Raw genomic sequence first — 16366 nt, 5'->3', positions numbered from 1 at the left:
CATGACCAAAACGAGGAAGAATGGTGTGATCTTGAAAACCCTTATGCACATCAGGGAAACAACGATTCCTATTTGATCTCAATAACACAAGCGATGATTAAAATTTTTAAATCCAATTTTCATGTTGCCCAGTAAATTGCTTAAAACACACACACACACACACACACACACACACACACACACACACATAGTACAAGGTCAATTTATTCAGAAAAATATCTGAATGATTTCAGGTGCTTGTGGCAATGTGAATTTATTACTGTGAAATCTATGAGCTATCTGGCCTGGCCCAGAGTTGTCCTCGTATCCTTCCATGTGGTGTGGGTGCTTGGAGCCAAGGGAAAGGTCAGAGGTCATCGTGCAGAACAGTTGGCCTCAGTCAGTGAGTTCCAAGTGTTCCCAGTGATGCTGGTCCAAGGACACACTTTGGGGGAGGCTGGGCTCTTTCACCTAACATGCAGGGATTCCCTTACCCCTAACTGGTAGGTTTTAAATCTTAACAAATTCACCAGGAAAAAGCCTCCCTCCTGTCTTGGAGATTCAGCACTTAATTCAGCATTTAACATCTCTTTCAGTTCTGTTTTTTTGGGGCCGGGGTGTGGGGGGGCAGTTACCGGAGATTGAACTCAGGGGCTTGACCACTGAGCCACATACCCAGCCCTATTTTATGTTTTATTTAGATACAGGGTCTCACTGAGTTGCTTGATGCCTTGTTTTTGCTGAGGCTGTCTTTGAACTCACTGTCCTCCTGCCTCAGCCTCCTGAGCTGCTGGGTTATAGGCGTGCACCACTGTGCCAGCTCTTTCATTCTTTTTATCTCACCTGTGCTTCTTCTAGCATAAAGGGGAAAGGGAAGACAAATTATTACCTCTTACAATATGTCAGAGCCTTCTAGTTATAAAATTCTTCAAAATAAAAAATTCTCTTTTCCATTTAGGATTTTAAAATTTCTTTTCTTGGTAGTGGTTAGTTTCAATTCAAACCAATATTGTTCCTATACAGGGTCTAATTTAGTCCTAAGCCAGATCCACTAAGAAACCCAAAGAGGATAAGATCTGATCCCTGTCCTTCAACCAACTTACAATCTAATGGGAAGATGAACTCAATATGTGCAGGAAACTTGGTAACAATTCTATGTAATCTACAAATTATCATTATTTTCCCTTAGTGTTTGCTTGGGCAGCTCTGGGAATGGAGCACTTAATACTTGTCAAGGCCCCTCATTCCATCTTGAATATGCGCTCCTCCAGGTCCTAGTCAGGCCTCTCAATTGTGTTCTAAACACTAGGGCAACACCTTGTGTAAATGTGCACTCAATAAAGTTTTGAAGAATGAAGAAGGGCTGTCAAGTACATCCATGGAGCGGAGTTCTTAAAAGATTCTTTAAAGATGGTACTGTGTGGGCCCTAAAGGATCTAACACAGACTTGACAGAGGTGGGAGGACATTCCTGTTCAGTGGTTCTGGTGCAGACATCTTGCTGAGAAAAATAAAGCCTCTGTGGGCGTAAGTGAGGCAGCATAGCCCAGCGGCTTCTGAGGAACTCAGTGTCTCCTCTCTCCTAAACATATCCCTTATGGAGACCATTGGCTCAGTTCCCACAGAACATGCAGCTCTGCTTCTTTCTTTCCCAATCAGTAATCTCAAAGTCAGGTGACCGAGAATGAAGTCACTTATGAGTGACCCCAAAATACAATATTTCTAAAGGAGGGGGGTTGTGTATGAAGTAGATTACTCACAAGCTTCAGGGCTTTATTACAGTTAATAAATTGCTTGCAACCCCCCCTCCCCAAGCATCCATGTGTTTTAAGATAAAGATGAAAACCCCTAGTTAGTGAATGAATACGTTTCTGAACATAACTTCTTCTACATTAATGATTTTTATTTAAACAGATATTTTGGTAGGTCTATTGTTATACTATATTGTATCATAATGGGAATGTGTCCCTATACTTTCTCCCTAAAAATTATTCCTTTCTGTCCTGCTCATCAAAAGCAGAGGATTAACACTTAGCATTACCTATTTTTTACCATAAATAATTTTTCCACTCACATCATCTCACTTAAGGAATTTAGGCATCCCAGGGTTTCTGGTTATGTTTTGGGTTTTCTTCCAGTACCGGAGGCATCATGCTAAATCCCTCAGGTTTTGTGATAAACTCTGAAGTTATTTCTACTCTGGCACTACAAGTAGTATTGTGGAAACTTAGACACACATAGAAAAGGTGCTACGATAGGTCATTACATAAATGCCATCAAAATGGTAATGAAAATATGTACAATATTCTGTAATATGTTTTTAAGGAGTAGGTATATCCTGATTCTGGGATAGTGTTTTTGAAAATTGTGATGGTAAATAAACTACTTACCAGCAACTCTCCCAGAGAGGCGTAGATTTCTGGTTTTGGTGTGGCCCTTGCTGCTCTCCATACTAGCACCTGAGCTGCAAAGAAAGCTCTTGGTAAAACTGGCTGTTGGTCTCCATTCACCACAAAACGGACCTGTTATTCTGAGAGTTGCCTGTTGCATATCTGTGGCTTCATGAAGGAGTCAAAATCCTCTGATCTCTCACAATTCGTTTTCCTGTGATGGACATTTATAGAGGTCTGGTGCCGACCTGTTGGGAATATGCATTGAGCCTTTCCTCTGCAGCTGCTCTGGGACTCCTCAGTGTGCAAACACAACTCAAGGGCAACAGCTTGAGTTCAACTGCAACAATGGAGAGCAGTTAATTCGCTGTTGGATTCATTAATGTCTTGGCAATCACCTATTCCCAGCATGCAGCGAGAAGATCAGCATCCTCTCTCTTCTGGGATGTGGGTGAGTGAAGTTCAGAGTGATATTTCTGCTAAGAAGTTGTGAGTGGCTGAAACCTCAAGACTGCCTTTCCTTCCCACTAGGGAGAGAAGGGGTCAGGGTGGGTGTACACTTATTGGGATGGATTTCGCACGGCATATGAAGTTTTTCCTTCATGTTACATACTTTGCCAGATGGACAGATATCAGAAGCCACAATATTAAAAGCATCCCCAGTATCTTCAGCTGATCCACTCCTGCTAAGGGCTGATCCCCTACCGAACCCTGTATGACTTCGTGCCCCTTAATTTTATGATCCTGCCGATGCTCATGACCTGGTGAAGAAACTGTTTACTATGGAGTTTAAAAGTAGGGAAAAAAAAGAGTCATCAAACAGCTCTTTCGGGCACAGATGGAGAAAAGACAACAAGCTTGAAAGTCTTGTAGTATTTTACTGCACAAAAATAAAAATAAAAGTATTAGATAAAGAGGTAAGTCTCTAAAACTTAAAATTTCCCATAATACCATGGGGTTTTCCTCATGCTTAGGAGAGACACATTAACAGTACTCCTAAAAGATCTTAGAGTGATTAGCCATCAGGGAAAGGCAAAGCTAAAGCCCATTTGATCAAGCACTTCACACACACCAGGGTGGTCACAATAAAAGGACTGATAATGATGTGTTGGTAAGGGAGAAGAGGAAATCAGAAGCTTTATTTACCACTCTTAATAATAAGGTAAGCTGGTTCCACTGCTTTGAAAATGATCTGGAACTTCTTCAGAAAGTTAAATATGCGGTTAACGATCCACCTCTTCCACTCCTACTTACAAACTCAAGATAAATAAAAAACTTGTACACCAATGATTTGTACATGAATGTTCATATAATGTTCATATTATATATAATGTTCATATTATATATAAGAATCTTATTCATATTAGTCAAAAAGTGAAAATGACCAGGCAGGTCTGTAATCTAGTTACTCAAGAAGCTGAGGCAGAAGGATCACAAATTCAGGGACAACCTGGGCAACTTGGCAAGACCCTGTCTCAAAACAAAATTTTAAAAAGGGTTGGGCTTTGGCTTAGTGGTAGAACAGTGTCTAGTGTGCGGGAGGCTCCGGGTTCAATCTCCAGTACGACACCCACACAGACACAAAGTAAAAATTACTATCCAGTGGGAAATGAACAAAGAAATGTGGCATTTTCATAAGATGGAAATCATTCACAATAAGGAGGAATAAAATAAAATACTAATACAAGCTACAATATGACTGAAAATTGCAAACATCCTAAGTGAAAGGAGTCAGATCCAAAGGGCGTATATGGTATTACTTCATTAAAAATATCCACGGAAACTCAAGTGTATACATGGGTCTTTCCACATGTGAAGGAGAAACACAGAAATGGTGTTTATTTAAAACTTAGAATCATGATCCATTAGGAAAATGCAAGTCAAAGTCACATTGCACATAGCACTTCACATTCACTAGTGTTGGCTAGAGCTGCAATATTGGGGGAAAGGAGAGTGACTGCTTTGGGTATAGGCTTTTTTTGGAGAGAAAAGTAATAAAAATATTCTGAAATACCTGTGGATTAGAGAACCCAGGTGAGGTCACAATGTGTCACATACTTAGCACAGTGTGCTTCCCCTGGTGGGAGGGGCACCACAGTGGTCATGAGACACTGTGTATGGAGAGAGCGCTGTTGTAATTGCTGCTGAAGAGTTCACATATTTCTACAACTAAGACATTTCCTAGAATGAAACCATCATCTAGTTCTAATCTCACTATACAGTCTGTCTCCCAGCCAGTTCCTCAGGGCACTCTGGACCTCCTTGCTTCTCAGGCTGTGAATGATGGGATTCAACATGGGGGTCGCCACACAGAAGAGCACAGAAACCAGGGTGTCCATGTCCAGGGAGTGGCCTTCTCTGGGCCTGTCATAGTGGAAGTTGGCTGTTCCATAGAAGACCACCATGACAGTGAGGTGGGACGCACAGGTGGAGAAGGCCTTCCTCCTGCCCTGGGCAGAGGGAATCCCAAGGATGGCTGCCATGATGAGTGCATAGGAGCCTGCAGTGAAGAGGCAGGGGCTCAGGCCCATGGTGGTACTGGCCATGGGGAGCACAGACTCGTTGACAGAGGTGTCTGAGCAGGAGAGCTTCAGGAGCAATGGGATGTCACAGAGAAAGTGGCTGACCTGGTAGGGCCCACACAGAGTGAGTGTGGTGGCCAGCACTGTGTGTGTGACCAAAGTCACCAGCCCACACAGCCAGGACCCAGTCACCAGACCAACACAGACCTTCACACTCACAAGGACTGGGTACTGAGGAGGATGGCAGGTGGCCACACAGCGGTCATACTGGTCACACAGCCAGTAAGATGCCTTCTGTGCCAGCACTTGTCACCAAGAAGAAGATCTGGGAAAGGCAGCCCTCATAAGAAATGGCCTTCTTCTCCCAGAAGAAGTTCACCAGCAGTACTGGGAGGGTGGTGGATGTGTAGCAGACGTCCAAGAAGCTCAAATTGCTGAGGAAAAAGTACATTGGAGTGTGGAGAGCAGGACTGACCCTGGTGGCCACTATTATGAGCATGTTCCCCAGGAGAGTGGTCAGGTAAATGACCAGAAAGAGCAGGAAGAACCAGCCCTGTAGGTTGGAGTAGTTGGAAAATCCCAAGAAGATGAATTCGGTGACAAATGTTTGACTGCTCATTTCCAATGGTCTCATAGCTACAAAACAGAGAAAAAGAAACCATGATGAGAATGGACTGAGAGCACCCCAAACAGGCTTGTTAATCTGCAGCAACATGGCAAATAATATTGAACGAAAAGCAGCCTGGAGACTGATAACCTGTGGGACTGGTCTCAGGGAATCAGACCCACGGAGCCGCACACATTTGCAGGGGTGATGGTGGGTGGGAGTAACCAGAGAATTGCTAGAAGCCAACAGAAAGCCATTCAACCTCATAATGGTGTGAAGTCATTTCTCACTGTCTCAGTAATCTCTGTCTCCTGTTGTCCTTTTATGTAAACATAGGATTTTTGGAGAAGTACATTTTCATTGCAAAAAGTTAAGAAAAAATTTACAAAGCAGAGTCATCATCTGAAGAAGCAGTCGGTGTTGCCTTCAGTGTTTTCCAATGTAGAGTTTTTCTCATTTTACATCAATCTTGATCTCTGTGTTTGGAAAGGCAGAAGTTAACTATTCCTGTACAATGCTGAAATTATCAAGGCCAGAGCAAAATAGAGGAAAGAAGTTGATGAAGTGGGGTTGGACTGGCTATCTTAAGTATACAGGGAAGATCAGTGGAGTAGAAGGAGACTGAGAGGGCGGAATGGTTTGGGAAGGGAGGAAAAGTGAAAGGTCTTTACGCAGATCATGTTATGTGCACATGGAAGTCTACCACAGGGGACTGCACCTGTATGTATATGTAGAAAGTACCAGTCAGAAATTAACAGATAAATGACCCAAAGAAAGATCAGTAGAGAAAGGAGAATGGGGGCGGGAAGGGGAGATGGGGGGTGGGGACTGAATGGAGTAAATCAGATTCCATGCACGTAGGATCTTTTCCAAATCAACCCAACTTCTATGTATAACTATTATGCTCTAATAAAAAATTTAAGAAGATGACATGATCCTATCAGCAAAGAGTGAGAGTTTGAATTCTTCTTGACCTATACCTTTAATTTCTTTCTTTTGTCCAATGACTCTGGCAATTTCAAGGATGAAGTTGAATAGAAGTGGTGAAAGAGTGGGCACCCTGTCTTCTTCCAGTTTTTAGAGTGAATGCTTTCAACCTTTCTCCACTTAGAATGATGCTGCCTTGGGTTTGGCAGAGATAGCTTTTACAATGCTTTTACAAAGTTCCTTCTGTCCCTAGTGTTTCTACTGTTTTGACAGGAAGGGGTGCTATATTTTGTTAAATGCTTTTTCTGCATCTATTGAGATGATCTATAAACTTACATCTCTCTTAAATAAACTTAATCTCTCCCCTTTGGCTAAACATTCAGATCATCTCCAGTCCTATAAATATTTTAATGAACATTTTCCTACATAAACATATGTGACCATTTCGAATTATCTCTTCAGAATAAAATTTAAATCTGACATAAACGAATTTGTTGTGCAGTTTCTATTTAAAACTAGCTCATGGGAGACATTATATTAAATGAAATAAGCCAGACACATAAAGAGAAATAGCAGTTTTTCACTTCTTTGTGGAAGCTAAAAAGTTGATCTCAGAGAAGTAGGGAGTAGAGTGGTGGTTACTGGAGCCTGGGAGAGAATCACAAAAATCATTGTGAGTCTGATTTCTCAAAGACGCATGGGAAGGACTGCCTGAAACATGCCCTCTGAGTGTGGTCCTTAAAAAAAATAAGAGTGGTCTTCTAACAGGGTCCTCAGAAAATCTCTCTTCTCTCCTCAGTGGGCAGCAGAGATCCATGGGTGTGGCTGCCTAGGAGCCAGCTGTGGTGTGCGAATGGGCAGGACAGCTGGAGAATCTCAATAATCACTAGTAGACCACATTCTAAGTGAGGGCAGGCTGGAAACAGGCCATCCGGAAGGAAATGGCTTGAGCTCTGAAAATGACAGAATCTGTGGATTTAGGAAACGGTTGTGGGTCCAATCCAGTCATAACACCTACTCGCTGGGTCAGTCCACGGTTGCCACGGTTACCATAGGTTGGGCCTGGAGTCTGGGTACCTGAGGGCTCTCTGAGAGGAGATTCCAGCAGGCAGCGGGGGCAGGTTCCCAGGAGATAGGCCTGGGAGCCACGTCTAACTGTGACTGTGGAAGTCACAGGTGCTCATGAAGCCACCAGAGAGCAGGGTGAGGAGAGAGAGCCTGATGGACTGCTCGGAACAGAAGGTGTCCAGAAGGAGGCTCACCAGCTCTCAGAACTCGTTCTGCACCCCAGTTTCAAACCTCTGCTCTATGTAACGGTCCTTCTGCACCCCAGTCTCCAACCTCTGCTCTCTGTAACAGTCCTTCTGCACCCCAGTCTCAAACCTCTGCTCTCTGTAAGATCCTTCTGCACCCCAGTCTCCAAACTCTGCTCTCTGTAACAGTCCTTCTGCACCCCAGTCTCCAACCTTTGCTCTCTGTAACAGTTCTTCTGCACCCCAGTCTCCAAACTCTGCTTTCTGTTTCAGTCCTTCTGCACCCCAGTCTCCAACCTCTGCTCTCTGTAACGATCCTTCTGCACCCCAGTGTCCAACCTCTGCTCTCTGTTACAGTCCTTCTGCACCCCAGTCTCCAACCTCTGCTCTCTGTAAGATCCCTCTGCACCCCAGTCTCCAACCTCTGCTCTCTGTAAGATCCTTCTGCACCCCAGTCTCCAAACTCTCCTCTCTGTAACAGTCCTTCTGCACCCCAGTCTCCAACCTCTGCTCTCTGTAACAGTCCTTCTCCACCCCAGTCTCCAACCTCTGCTCTCTGTAACAGTCCTTCTCCACCCCAGTCTCCAACCTCTGCTCTCTGTTACAGTCCTTCTGCACCTCAGTCTCCAACCTCTGCTCTCTGTAACGATCCTTCTGCACCCCAGTCTCCAACCTCTGCTCTCTGTAACAGTCCTTCTCCACCCCAGTCTCCAACCTCTGCTCTCTGTAACAGTCCTTCTCCACCCCAGTCTCCAACCTCTGCTCTCTGTTACAGTCCTTCTGCACCTCAGTCTCCAACCTCTGCTCTCTGTAACAGTCCTTCTGCACCCCAGTCTCCAACCTCTGCTCTCTGTAACAATCCTTCTGCACCTCAGTCTCCAACCTCTGCTCTCTGTAACGATCCTTCTGCACCTCAGTCTCCAACCTCTGCTCTCTGTAACAGTTCTTCTGCACCCTAGTCTCCAACCTCTGCTCTCTGTAACAGTTCTTCTGAACCTCAGTCTCCAACCTCTGCTCCCTGTAACAGTCCTTCTGCACCTCAGTCTCCAACCTCTGCTCTCTGTAACGATCCTTCTGCACCCCAGTCTCCAACCTCTGCTCTCTGCAACGATCCTTCTGCACCCCAGTCTCAAACCTCTGCTCTCTGGTAAGGATCCTTCTGCACCACTGTGGGCACTGCTTCCCAGCTGAGCCAGGTCCATAGTCTTCAGTCAGGAGCAGTGTGTGCACCCTTCTCTGTTTTCTCCAGCAACGCCACAGGGTTTAAATTCACTGAAACTCAGTGTCACCATTTTTTAATTCATGATGTTGAAAAGGAGGGTGCTACAACACTTTTACAGGTAGATGTCTAGGTTCATTTATAGAAAGAAATGAAACCTCCCATGAAACATTGACCCATAAACAGTAAGCAATATATGATCTTTGTCCAACCAAATACCAAATGAATTTTTAATGATTACACATTTAGCCAATCTCATCAAAAGCACAAAACAAAACACAATGAATGAGTGAAAAAACCCACATATTTTGCATATCTGAATTCTACCAGGATCTTTCAAGCAAGTAATGAGTAGAGAGACACATAGGAAAATAATACCTAAAACTGATGAAATGTTCCGTTAACTTATCGTAGGGTTTCCATCCTTAAAGGAAACAAAATGGCCATAAAAGCAACCAAGGTAACTGGTCTGAGTGTGAAAACTCTTCAAGCACATAAGAAAAACAGAACATCTATTCATCTTTTATGTAATATGAAGCAATCATTTAAAACCAAAGACTTAATTTTCATGTTGCCTAGTAAATTGCCTATTTAAAACACACACACACACACATGCACACACACACACACATACACACACACACACACACACACACACACACACACACCAATCAATGACAGCACTCAGGAGGATTTTTCTAAAAGTCCAGATGATTCTAGGTGTTTGTGGCAAAATTTTGGGCCTGTCATAGTGGAAGTTGGCTGTTCCATAGAAGACCACCATGACAGTGAGGGGGGACGCACAGGTGGAGAAGGTCTTTCTCCTGCCCTGGGCAGAGGGAATCCCGAGGATGGCTGCCATGATGAGTGCATAGGAGCCTGCAGTGAAGAGGCAGGGGCTCAGGCCCATGGTGGCACTGGCCACGTGGAGCGCAGACTCGTTGACAGAGGTGTCTGAGCAGGAGAGCCTCAGGAGCAATGGGATGTCACAGAGAAAGTGGCTGACCTGGTGGGGCCCACACAGAGTGAGTGTGGTGGCCAGCACTGTGTGTGTGACCGAAGTCACCAGCCCACACAGCCAGGACCCAGTCACCAGACCAACACAGACCTTCACACTCACAAGGACTGGGTACTGAGGAGGATGGCAGGTGGCCACACAGCGGTCATACGCCATGGCAGCCCAGAAGCTACTCTCAATGTCAGAACTGGTCACCAGAAGGGGATCTGGGAGAAACACCTCTTAGGCTGAACCTGTTCTGAGAAGCTCTCCATCATGACCTGGACTAGGCGTGTACGTAGCTGATGTTGAGAGACCCAAGTTTTGAGTTAACAATACACTGAAATGTGGAGGGAAGGATTGACTCTGATTACATTTCTCAGAAAAACTACCAGATAAATATCCAAGGAGAATAGATATCGCACAAGAACAGATCTTGTAATTGAAGTGCCAGGAAGATGAATTCAGTGACCACTGTCTGAATTTCCATTTCTTTGAATTCTTCCTCAACTGAAATGATTATTGGGAAGTAAAATTTTAAAATAATTAAATGTGGTGACAGACCCCAGGAGAGCTCTTACTCACCCTTTCTTTGTTGGATTAGGTAAGGTCTGTTTTAGCTACTGTACCTTGGCCCTAAGACTAAGGGGTGTGCCTTTCCTCTCATTTCTTTACCTCCCTGTCCCTGATTTTATTCTCATGCAACTCAGTATTATTTGTTAGGTGTTTGTTTCCCTTATCAGTATGTAAATTCTATTAAGCAAAATGTTTGTCTATTTAATCCCTATAGACTCTATAAAACTTTTGTTGGAAGGAAAGAAATTCAATCTTCACGGATGTTGTAAAAACAATAGTTGATGAATTAAGATAGAGCCCCAATACTTTTCCTGCCAATGTTTCTCTTCCATGAAAAACATGGCAATACCAGTTTCTACTTATGGAGTGTGAGGTCATCTCCATGACCTTCACCACCTGGTTTACTCAGGTGAAAATGTGATCTAATAGGGCAGAAGGGAATTTGCATATGTAATGAAGTTTACATGATTTTAAAATACGGATTATCTTGTATTATCAGAGTGGGCCCTTAAAGCAGAGATCATTCTCCAGCTGAAGATGAAATCAGAGATTCAATTCACAATCATAATTCAACAAGTCACTATTGGCTTGATGATGAAGGGGGTCACATATTAAGGAAATGCAATCCTTGGTCCTATGATCACAGGAAATCAAATTTTGTCATCAGCTTGAATAAACTTGGAAGTAGAATCTCCCCCAGAGTCTCTAGGTAAGAAACCAGCTCCCCTGACACCTTGTGTTCAGCAGAGGACCTAGTTGAGTTGCACTGTGCCTGGACTTAAGATCCACAGAACTGGGAGATAACAACAAATCGGCATTTCAATGACTATGTTGTGGTAATGTGTCATGATACCAATAGAAAAGAAACAAGCCAAGCATTCCATTTGGTGTCTGAAGGTTCCGCTTGTTTGGGGCTAGTAATGACAGACCACCAGTCTAAAAGCCTGAGGAGTGTCCCACATCCTTTCAAATCTGAGAACACCCTTCTCTATGCTGTCTTTTTCTTCATTCTGCCTTGGTCAATTCTCCTCTTAAACAATAGTTAAAGAGATTATAGAAGAAAAAGCCAAACTCCTACTGTACAGTTTCCTAGTCAAGAGCTGAAGCAAAAGGCTAGAAGAAAGATGAATTTGGAACTTTGGGGAAGGGTGGTATTTGGGATTATTTTGAAGTTTTAATCACTCTCTTCCCATGCTGCTTTGCCATGATCAGCCAATGAATCCAAGGCCGTGACATAATGACCACAAGTTCTAGGAATTGTGAGAGCCTATCAACTTGCATCTGAAATTACTTTCTTGGCAGATGGTTCTTCAATGAGGCTTGGGTATCTCAGCTTCCTCATTTTCTGTAGAATCTGCTAAGCTATTCCTTTTCCTACGTGTAAATCAGTGGTCAGCAACCAAATCCAGCACACTATTTTTTTAAATAAAGTTTTATTGGAACATAGCCACTCTCATTCACTTAGTTGTTTATGGTTGCTTTTATGTTATAATGGCAGTATTAAATAGTTGGGCTAAGTCCACAAAGCCTAAAATATGTCTTTTCTGATTCTTTACCAAAAAGATTCTTCAACCCTTGGTGTAAACCTTTGGATTTGGGATTTAACAGTGGGTTTAGATCATGGCTTTATCACTGGTTAACCTGGACCCTGAAAAACATCATTAGCTTCTGTGAACCTCAGTTTGCTCATGTTTAAGAAGGGATAATGTCTGGATTACAGTTTTTTATGAAAATTAGATTAATTAATGAATAACAAAGGAATGAACATAGTTGACCTAGAACACATGTCTATTATGCAACTGCCCTCATTTCAAGTTCCCCTTTAAAACATTATTTCACTTTTGTATTTCTCCAGCTTGACTCAAATCTTACTTTAATTCACCAACTCTATCACCTCTACTTTTAAGCAACTGGCATATTATTGAATTACATAATTCCCTCTCATTAAATAAATACTTATGGTCCACCTTACAGTAGTATCAGCTCTTTTGTTTTACAATTACATTTTATAAACATATTTTCACAAGAATCCAATGAAGAAGGAAAGTGGATTTAATTATCAACACTTTCAGATAATAAGATTTTCTTTGAAACTGGAAATTAAAATAGCCAAACAAATGAGGCTGCAAATAACACTGTGAAGTGGTTGATAAAATTAGAACCAGGGCCTCTAAGAGTTCTCTTAATACTCCTCAACTCCCCACAGAAACCTAAAACCTAAGTCATCCTGTATCTTCCTTTCCCTGGTTCTCTGCCTGTACCTATGTCTTTAGCAAATCCTGCTGATTCTATCTCAAGTGTACCTCAAACTTATGTGTGATTTTCATCTCCATGAATACTATCTAAATGGTTGGATCCTGCTCCTCTTAAAGTCTCAACTTGAAAATCAATTCTCAGAGGAGCCTTCATCTCTTATAACATCATATTCTTTCAAATAATTTGTAACAATTTTTATTGGTGTTTTTGTTTATTCATTGACTATCTATCTCCCTAGTGAATAAGCTCTGAGTGAGCAGGGATTATGTCTGTCTTTATCACTTTGGTTTTATTGCCTGGCCCATATATATCGTTTTAGGAATGCATTAATGTCTGAATTCATTTTAAAAGATCAAATGTGATCATGTAATGCTTTGTCACTTTAAAATGAAAGTTTATTTATGGTATAAATAAATAAATAAAAGTAAATAAAATTTTTTATTTACTGTATATATTTACTCACCCATATAAAATTTTAAATCAGTCAAAAAGAAAGCATCATATTTAAAAAAAGTAGTGATACAAGTTTCAAATTCACAGTTGATGACTAAACTATTCAGTTAACCAACTGATTCAATCCAAAGAAAGGGCCTGTGTATTGATGTAGCCTAGAATTGCAGAATAATAATATAATAGTAACAACAGTAATAATGGTTAACATTTTCTGCACTTATTACATGCCAAGTATAATTACTGTACTAAATGCTTTACATACATTTACTTCCTTTAATTCTCAAGTCATCATTAAAAAGTATCATTAGCATTCCCCTTTAGATATGAATAAACTGAAATTCTAGGAATCTGCCTATTCTCTTCCGTTTACTTAATAAAACCACATATTGGCAAAGATTTGAAGATCCAGAATACACGTTCAACTCTATTAACTAGTCAAAGGACCGTTCTGTCTCTGGACATCAATTTCCTCCTCTGTAAAGTAGAGCTAGACTAGGTGTGAGCTGTTCTTTGTACCTTTGATATTTTGTGATTATATTTGATATCTGCTTACTTTCCAGATTCTAAGATGAAACCTGTAACAGGGCAAGGATGAGCATCCAGAGGACTTCCGGGGACAGAAGAGCTGTTTATTCATTGTCTTTATGAAGTACACAGGTCTAGGGTGGGGGGAATTTACCAGATGCACTGGTGAGGAAGACCAAGTAAGGCCCCCACCCAGGAGATCTGTTCCCTAACCCCCCAATGTGAGGACGTGACATTACACTCAAAATGGACTTTGAAGATATATTTAAGATACAGAGAGATTATCCCAGATTATCCGGGTCAACCAGAGCTAATCACTTGAGTTCTTCAAAGCAGACAGGTTTCTGCAGCTTGAGGGAAACCTGCAGTCCAGGTGAGGCCGAAGCACTGAGCTGTCATCTTTGAAGAGTCCCACAAGCCAGCGAAGACAGGCAGGATCTAGAGGATAAGGATGTGGCTGCCGGGGCCTTTGTCCTAGGACCACATGAGAATGATCCCACCAACACCCTGAATGAGCCCTAGAAGGATTCTCCTCTACAGCCTTCAGGAAGACTCACGGCTCTGCTGACATCTTGATCTGAGTCTTCTGAGACTGTTAAGCACAAGAATTACACAACCCATGCTCTGCCCAACGACCTACCAAGCTGCGGGATGATAAACTTGTGTTGCTGTCAGGCATCAAATCTGCTGGGTGTGGCGGCATATACTTGTAATCCCACTCTAGAGGCTGAGACAGGAGGATCGTTAAGTGAGAGGCCAGCCTAAGCAACTTAGTGAGACCCTATTTGGAAATAAAAAAAAAATATAAAGAGATGGAGATATAACTCAGTGGTAGAGTACTTCTGGGTCCAATTCCCAGTACTGGGAGGGGGAAAGCCGCTACATTTTTGGTAGTTCATTATGGTTTTTCAGTTGGAGTACCAGGGACATATTTTGCCTTTATCAACCCCCTGTGTTCATAGACATGAATTTGAGTTTTAACTCTATCTCCTAACATTTGAGCTTCTGAACATTATATTTGGATTGAGAGTTAAATTTTCCTTTAATTTAAATATCAACAAAGTTCCTAATTCTTTTCTTCTTCCCTGTCATTGAAACCTACAATGACATTTTATTTGTGAATTTGAAAAACTGGTTTCTTATGTTCCAGTCATGTTGGAATAACTGCAAATAGATGTCCCCATTTTAATAACTAAAAACTTTAAAGATTTAGATTTAGCAAACAAATACTTTAAAATAGCTTTTGCAAGTAGGTTCAAAGAACTAAAGGAAACTAAATAGTTAAAAGAAAGCATGAAAACCATGTCTCATCAAATAAAGAATATAAGAATACAAATTGTAGAAGCACCAAGTAGAATTTTGGGAGTTCTGTTGAGAAAAAATAGCTGAGATAAAAACTTTACTACCTAAGTTAGAAAACAATTTTAGTAAGTGGAAGAAAGAATCGGGAAACTTGAAGATGGGCCAACAGAGATGATGCAGCCGGAGGGACAGGAAGAATGAGGAGTGAGGAAAATGAATAAGCCTAAAGACTGTGGAGCACTCCAAACCCCAGGGAGAATGAGAATCCAAACACAGAAAAGGCACCCACAGGCACATGCAGCTACTTAAAACGCCCCCAAGCAAGAAGAAGGAATGGTCTACTTAAGAGCAAAAATCAGTGAAGTTGAGAAAATCTATCTTTAAAATCTGCTTCTTTGGAAAAATAAAAAAAAAATTGGTAAATTTTATTTTAATTCTAAGACTAATAAAGAAAGAAGACAGACTACAGATATCAACTGGATAACAAGGAAATATGGCAGATAATTCCATATATAAATTTAATAGCTTAAATGAAAACACAGTTTCACAACTTACCTGATATTAAATATATAATTTGAACAACTTGGTCAGAACTATTAAGAAAATTAAATGTTTGATTTAAAAAATTCAATATAAGAAACTTCCATGCTCAAATGGGTCTGCTGGAGAATTCTACTAAATTTTAATTTCACAAACCAACTTGTAAAATTAATGCTAATTTTACAAAATAGTTTTCAGAAAACACAAGAGGAAGAAACATTTTCAATTAATTTTATAATGTGAGTATTACCCTAATACCCATGTTAGAGACATCCAAAGGAAAGAAAACTATAAGCATTTGTAATAAATATAAGTGCAATGATTCTTAACACCAACTTACTATTATAGATTCAGCATTACATAAAATGAATTATGCAATACTACCAAGTGGGTTTTATTCCAGGGATGCAAAGCTGGTTCAGTATTAAAAATCAAGCAATGTGATCCACCATATTTACAGGCCAAAGAAGAAAACTCACATGATCAATGCAGAAAAAAGAATTTGGCAAAACCTAACATACATTCATGGTAAAGACTCTCAGGAAAAAATGGAAAAAGAGGGAGATTCCCTTATCTTCATAAAAAGAATCTACACAAAACTTACATCTAGCATATTTAGTAGTAAAAGGTAGAAAAATTTTCTCAGGGCTGGGTTATGGCTCAGCAGTAGAGTGCTCACCTCACACGTGCAAGGCCCTGGGTTTGATCCTCAGCACCACATAAAAAATAAACAAATAGAATAAAGGAATTGTATACAACTACATAAAAAAGAAAGAAAGAAAGAAAAAAAGAAAGAAAGAAAAATTTTCTCAATACCAGGA

General features: G+C 41.3%; 1 pseudogene; it reads right to left on the bottom strand.

Annotated features, from left to right (window-relative positions):
- Positions 1-4563: 4563 nt before the first annotated feature.
- Positions 4564-5524, bottom strand: LOC144256010 (olfactory receptor 5J3-like; annotated as a pseudogene).
- Between the last annotated feature and the right edge of the window lie 10842 nt (positions 5525-16366).

This window comes from Urocitellus parryii, chromosome 7 (genome assembly GCF_045843805.1).
Source record: "Urocitellus parryii isolate mUroPar1 chromosome 7, mUroPar1.hap1, whole genome shotgun sequence".
NCBI classification, from domain to species: domain Eukaryota; kingdom Metazoa; phylum Chordata; class Mammalia; order Rodentia; family Sciuridae; genus Urocitellus; species Urocitellus parryii.
Note: the sequence above shows the minus strand (reverse complement) of the source record. Positions and strands in the feature narration are given on the sequence as shown.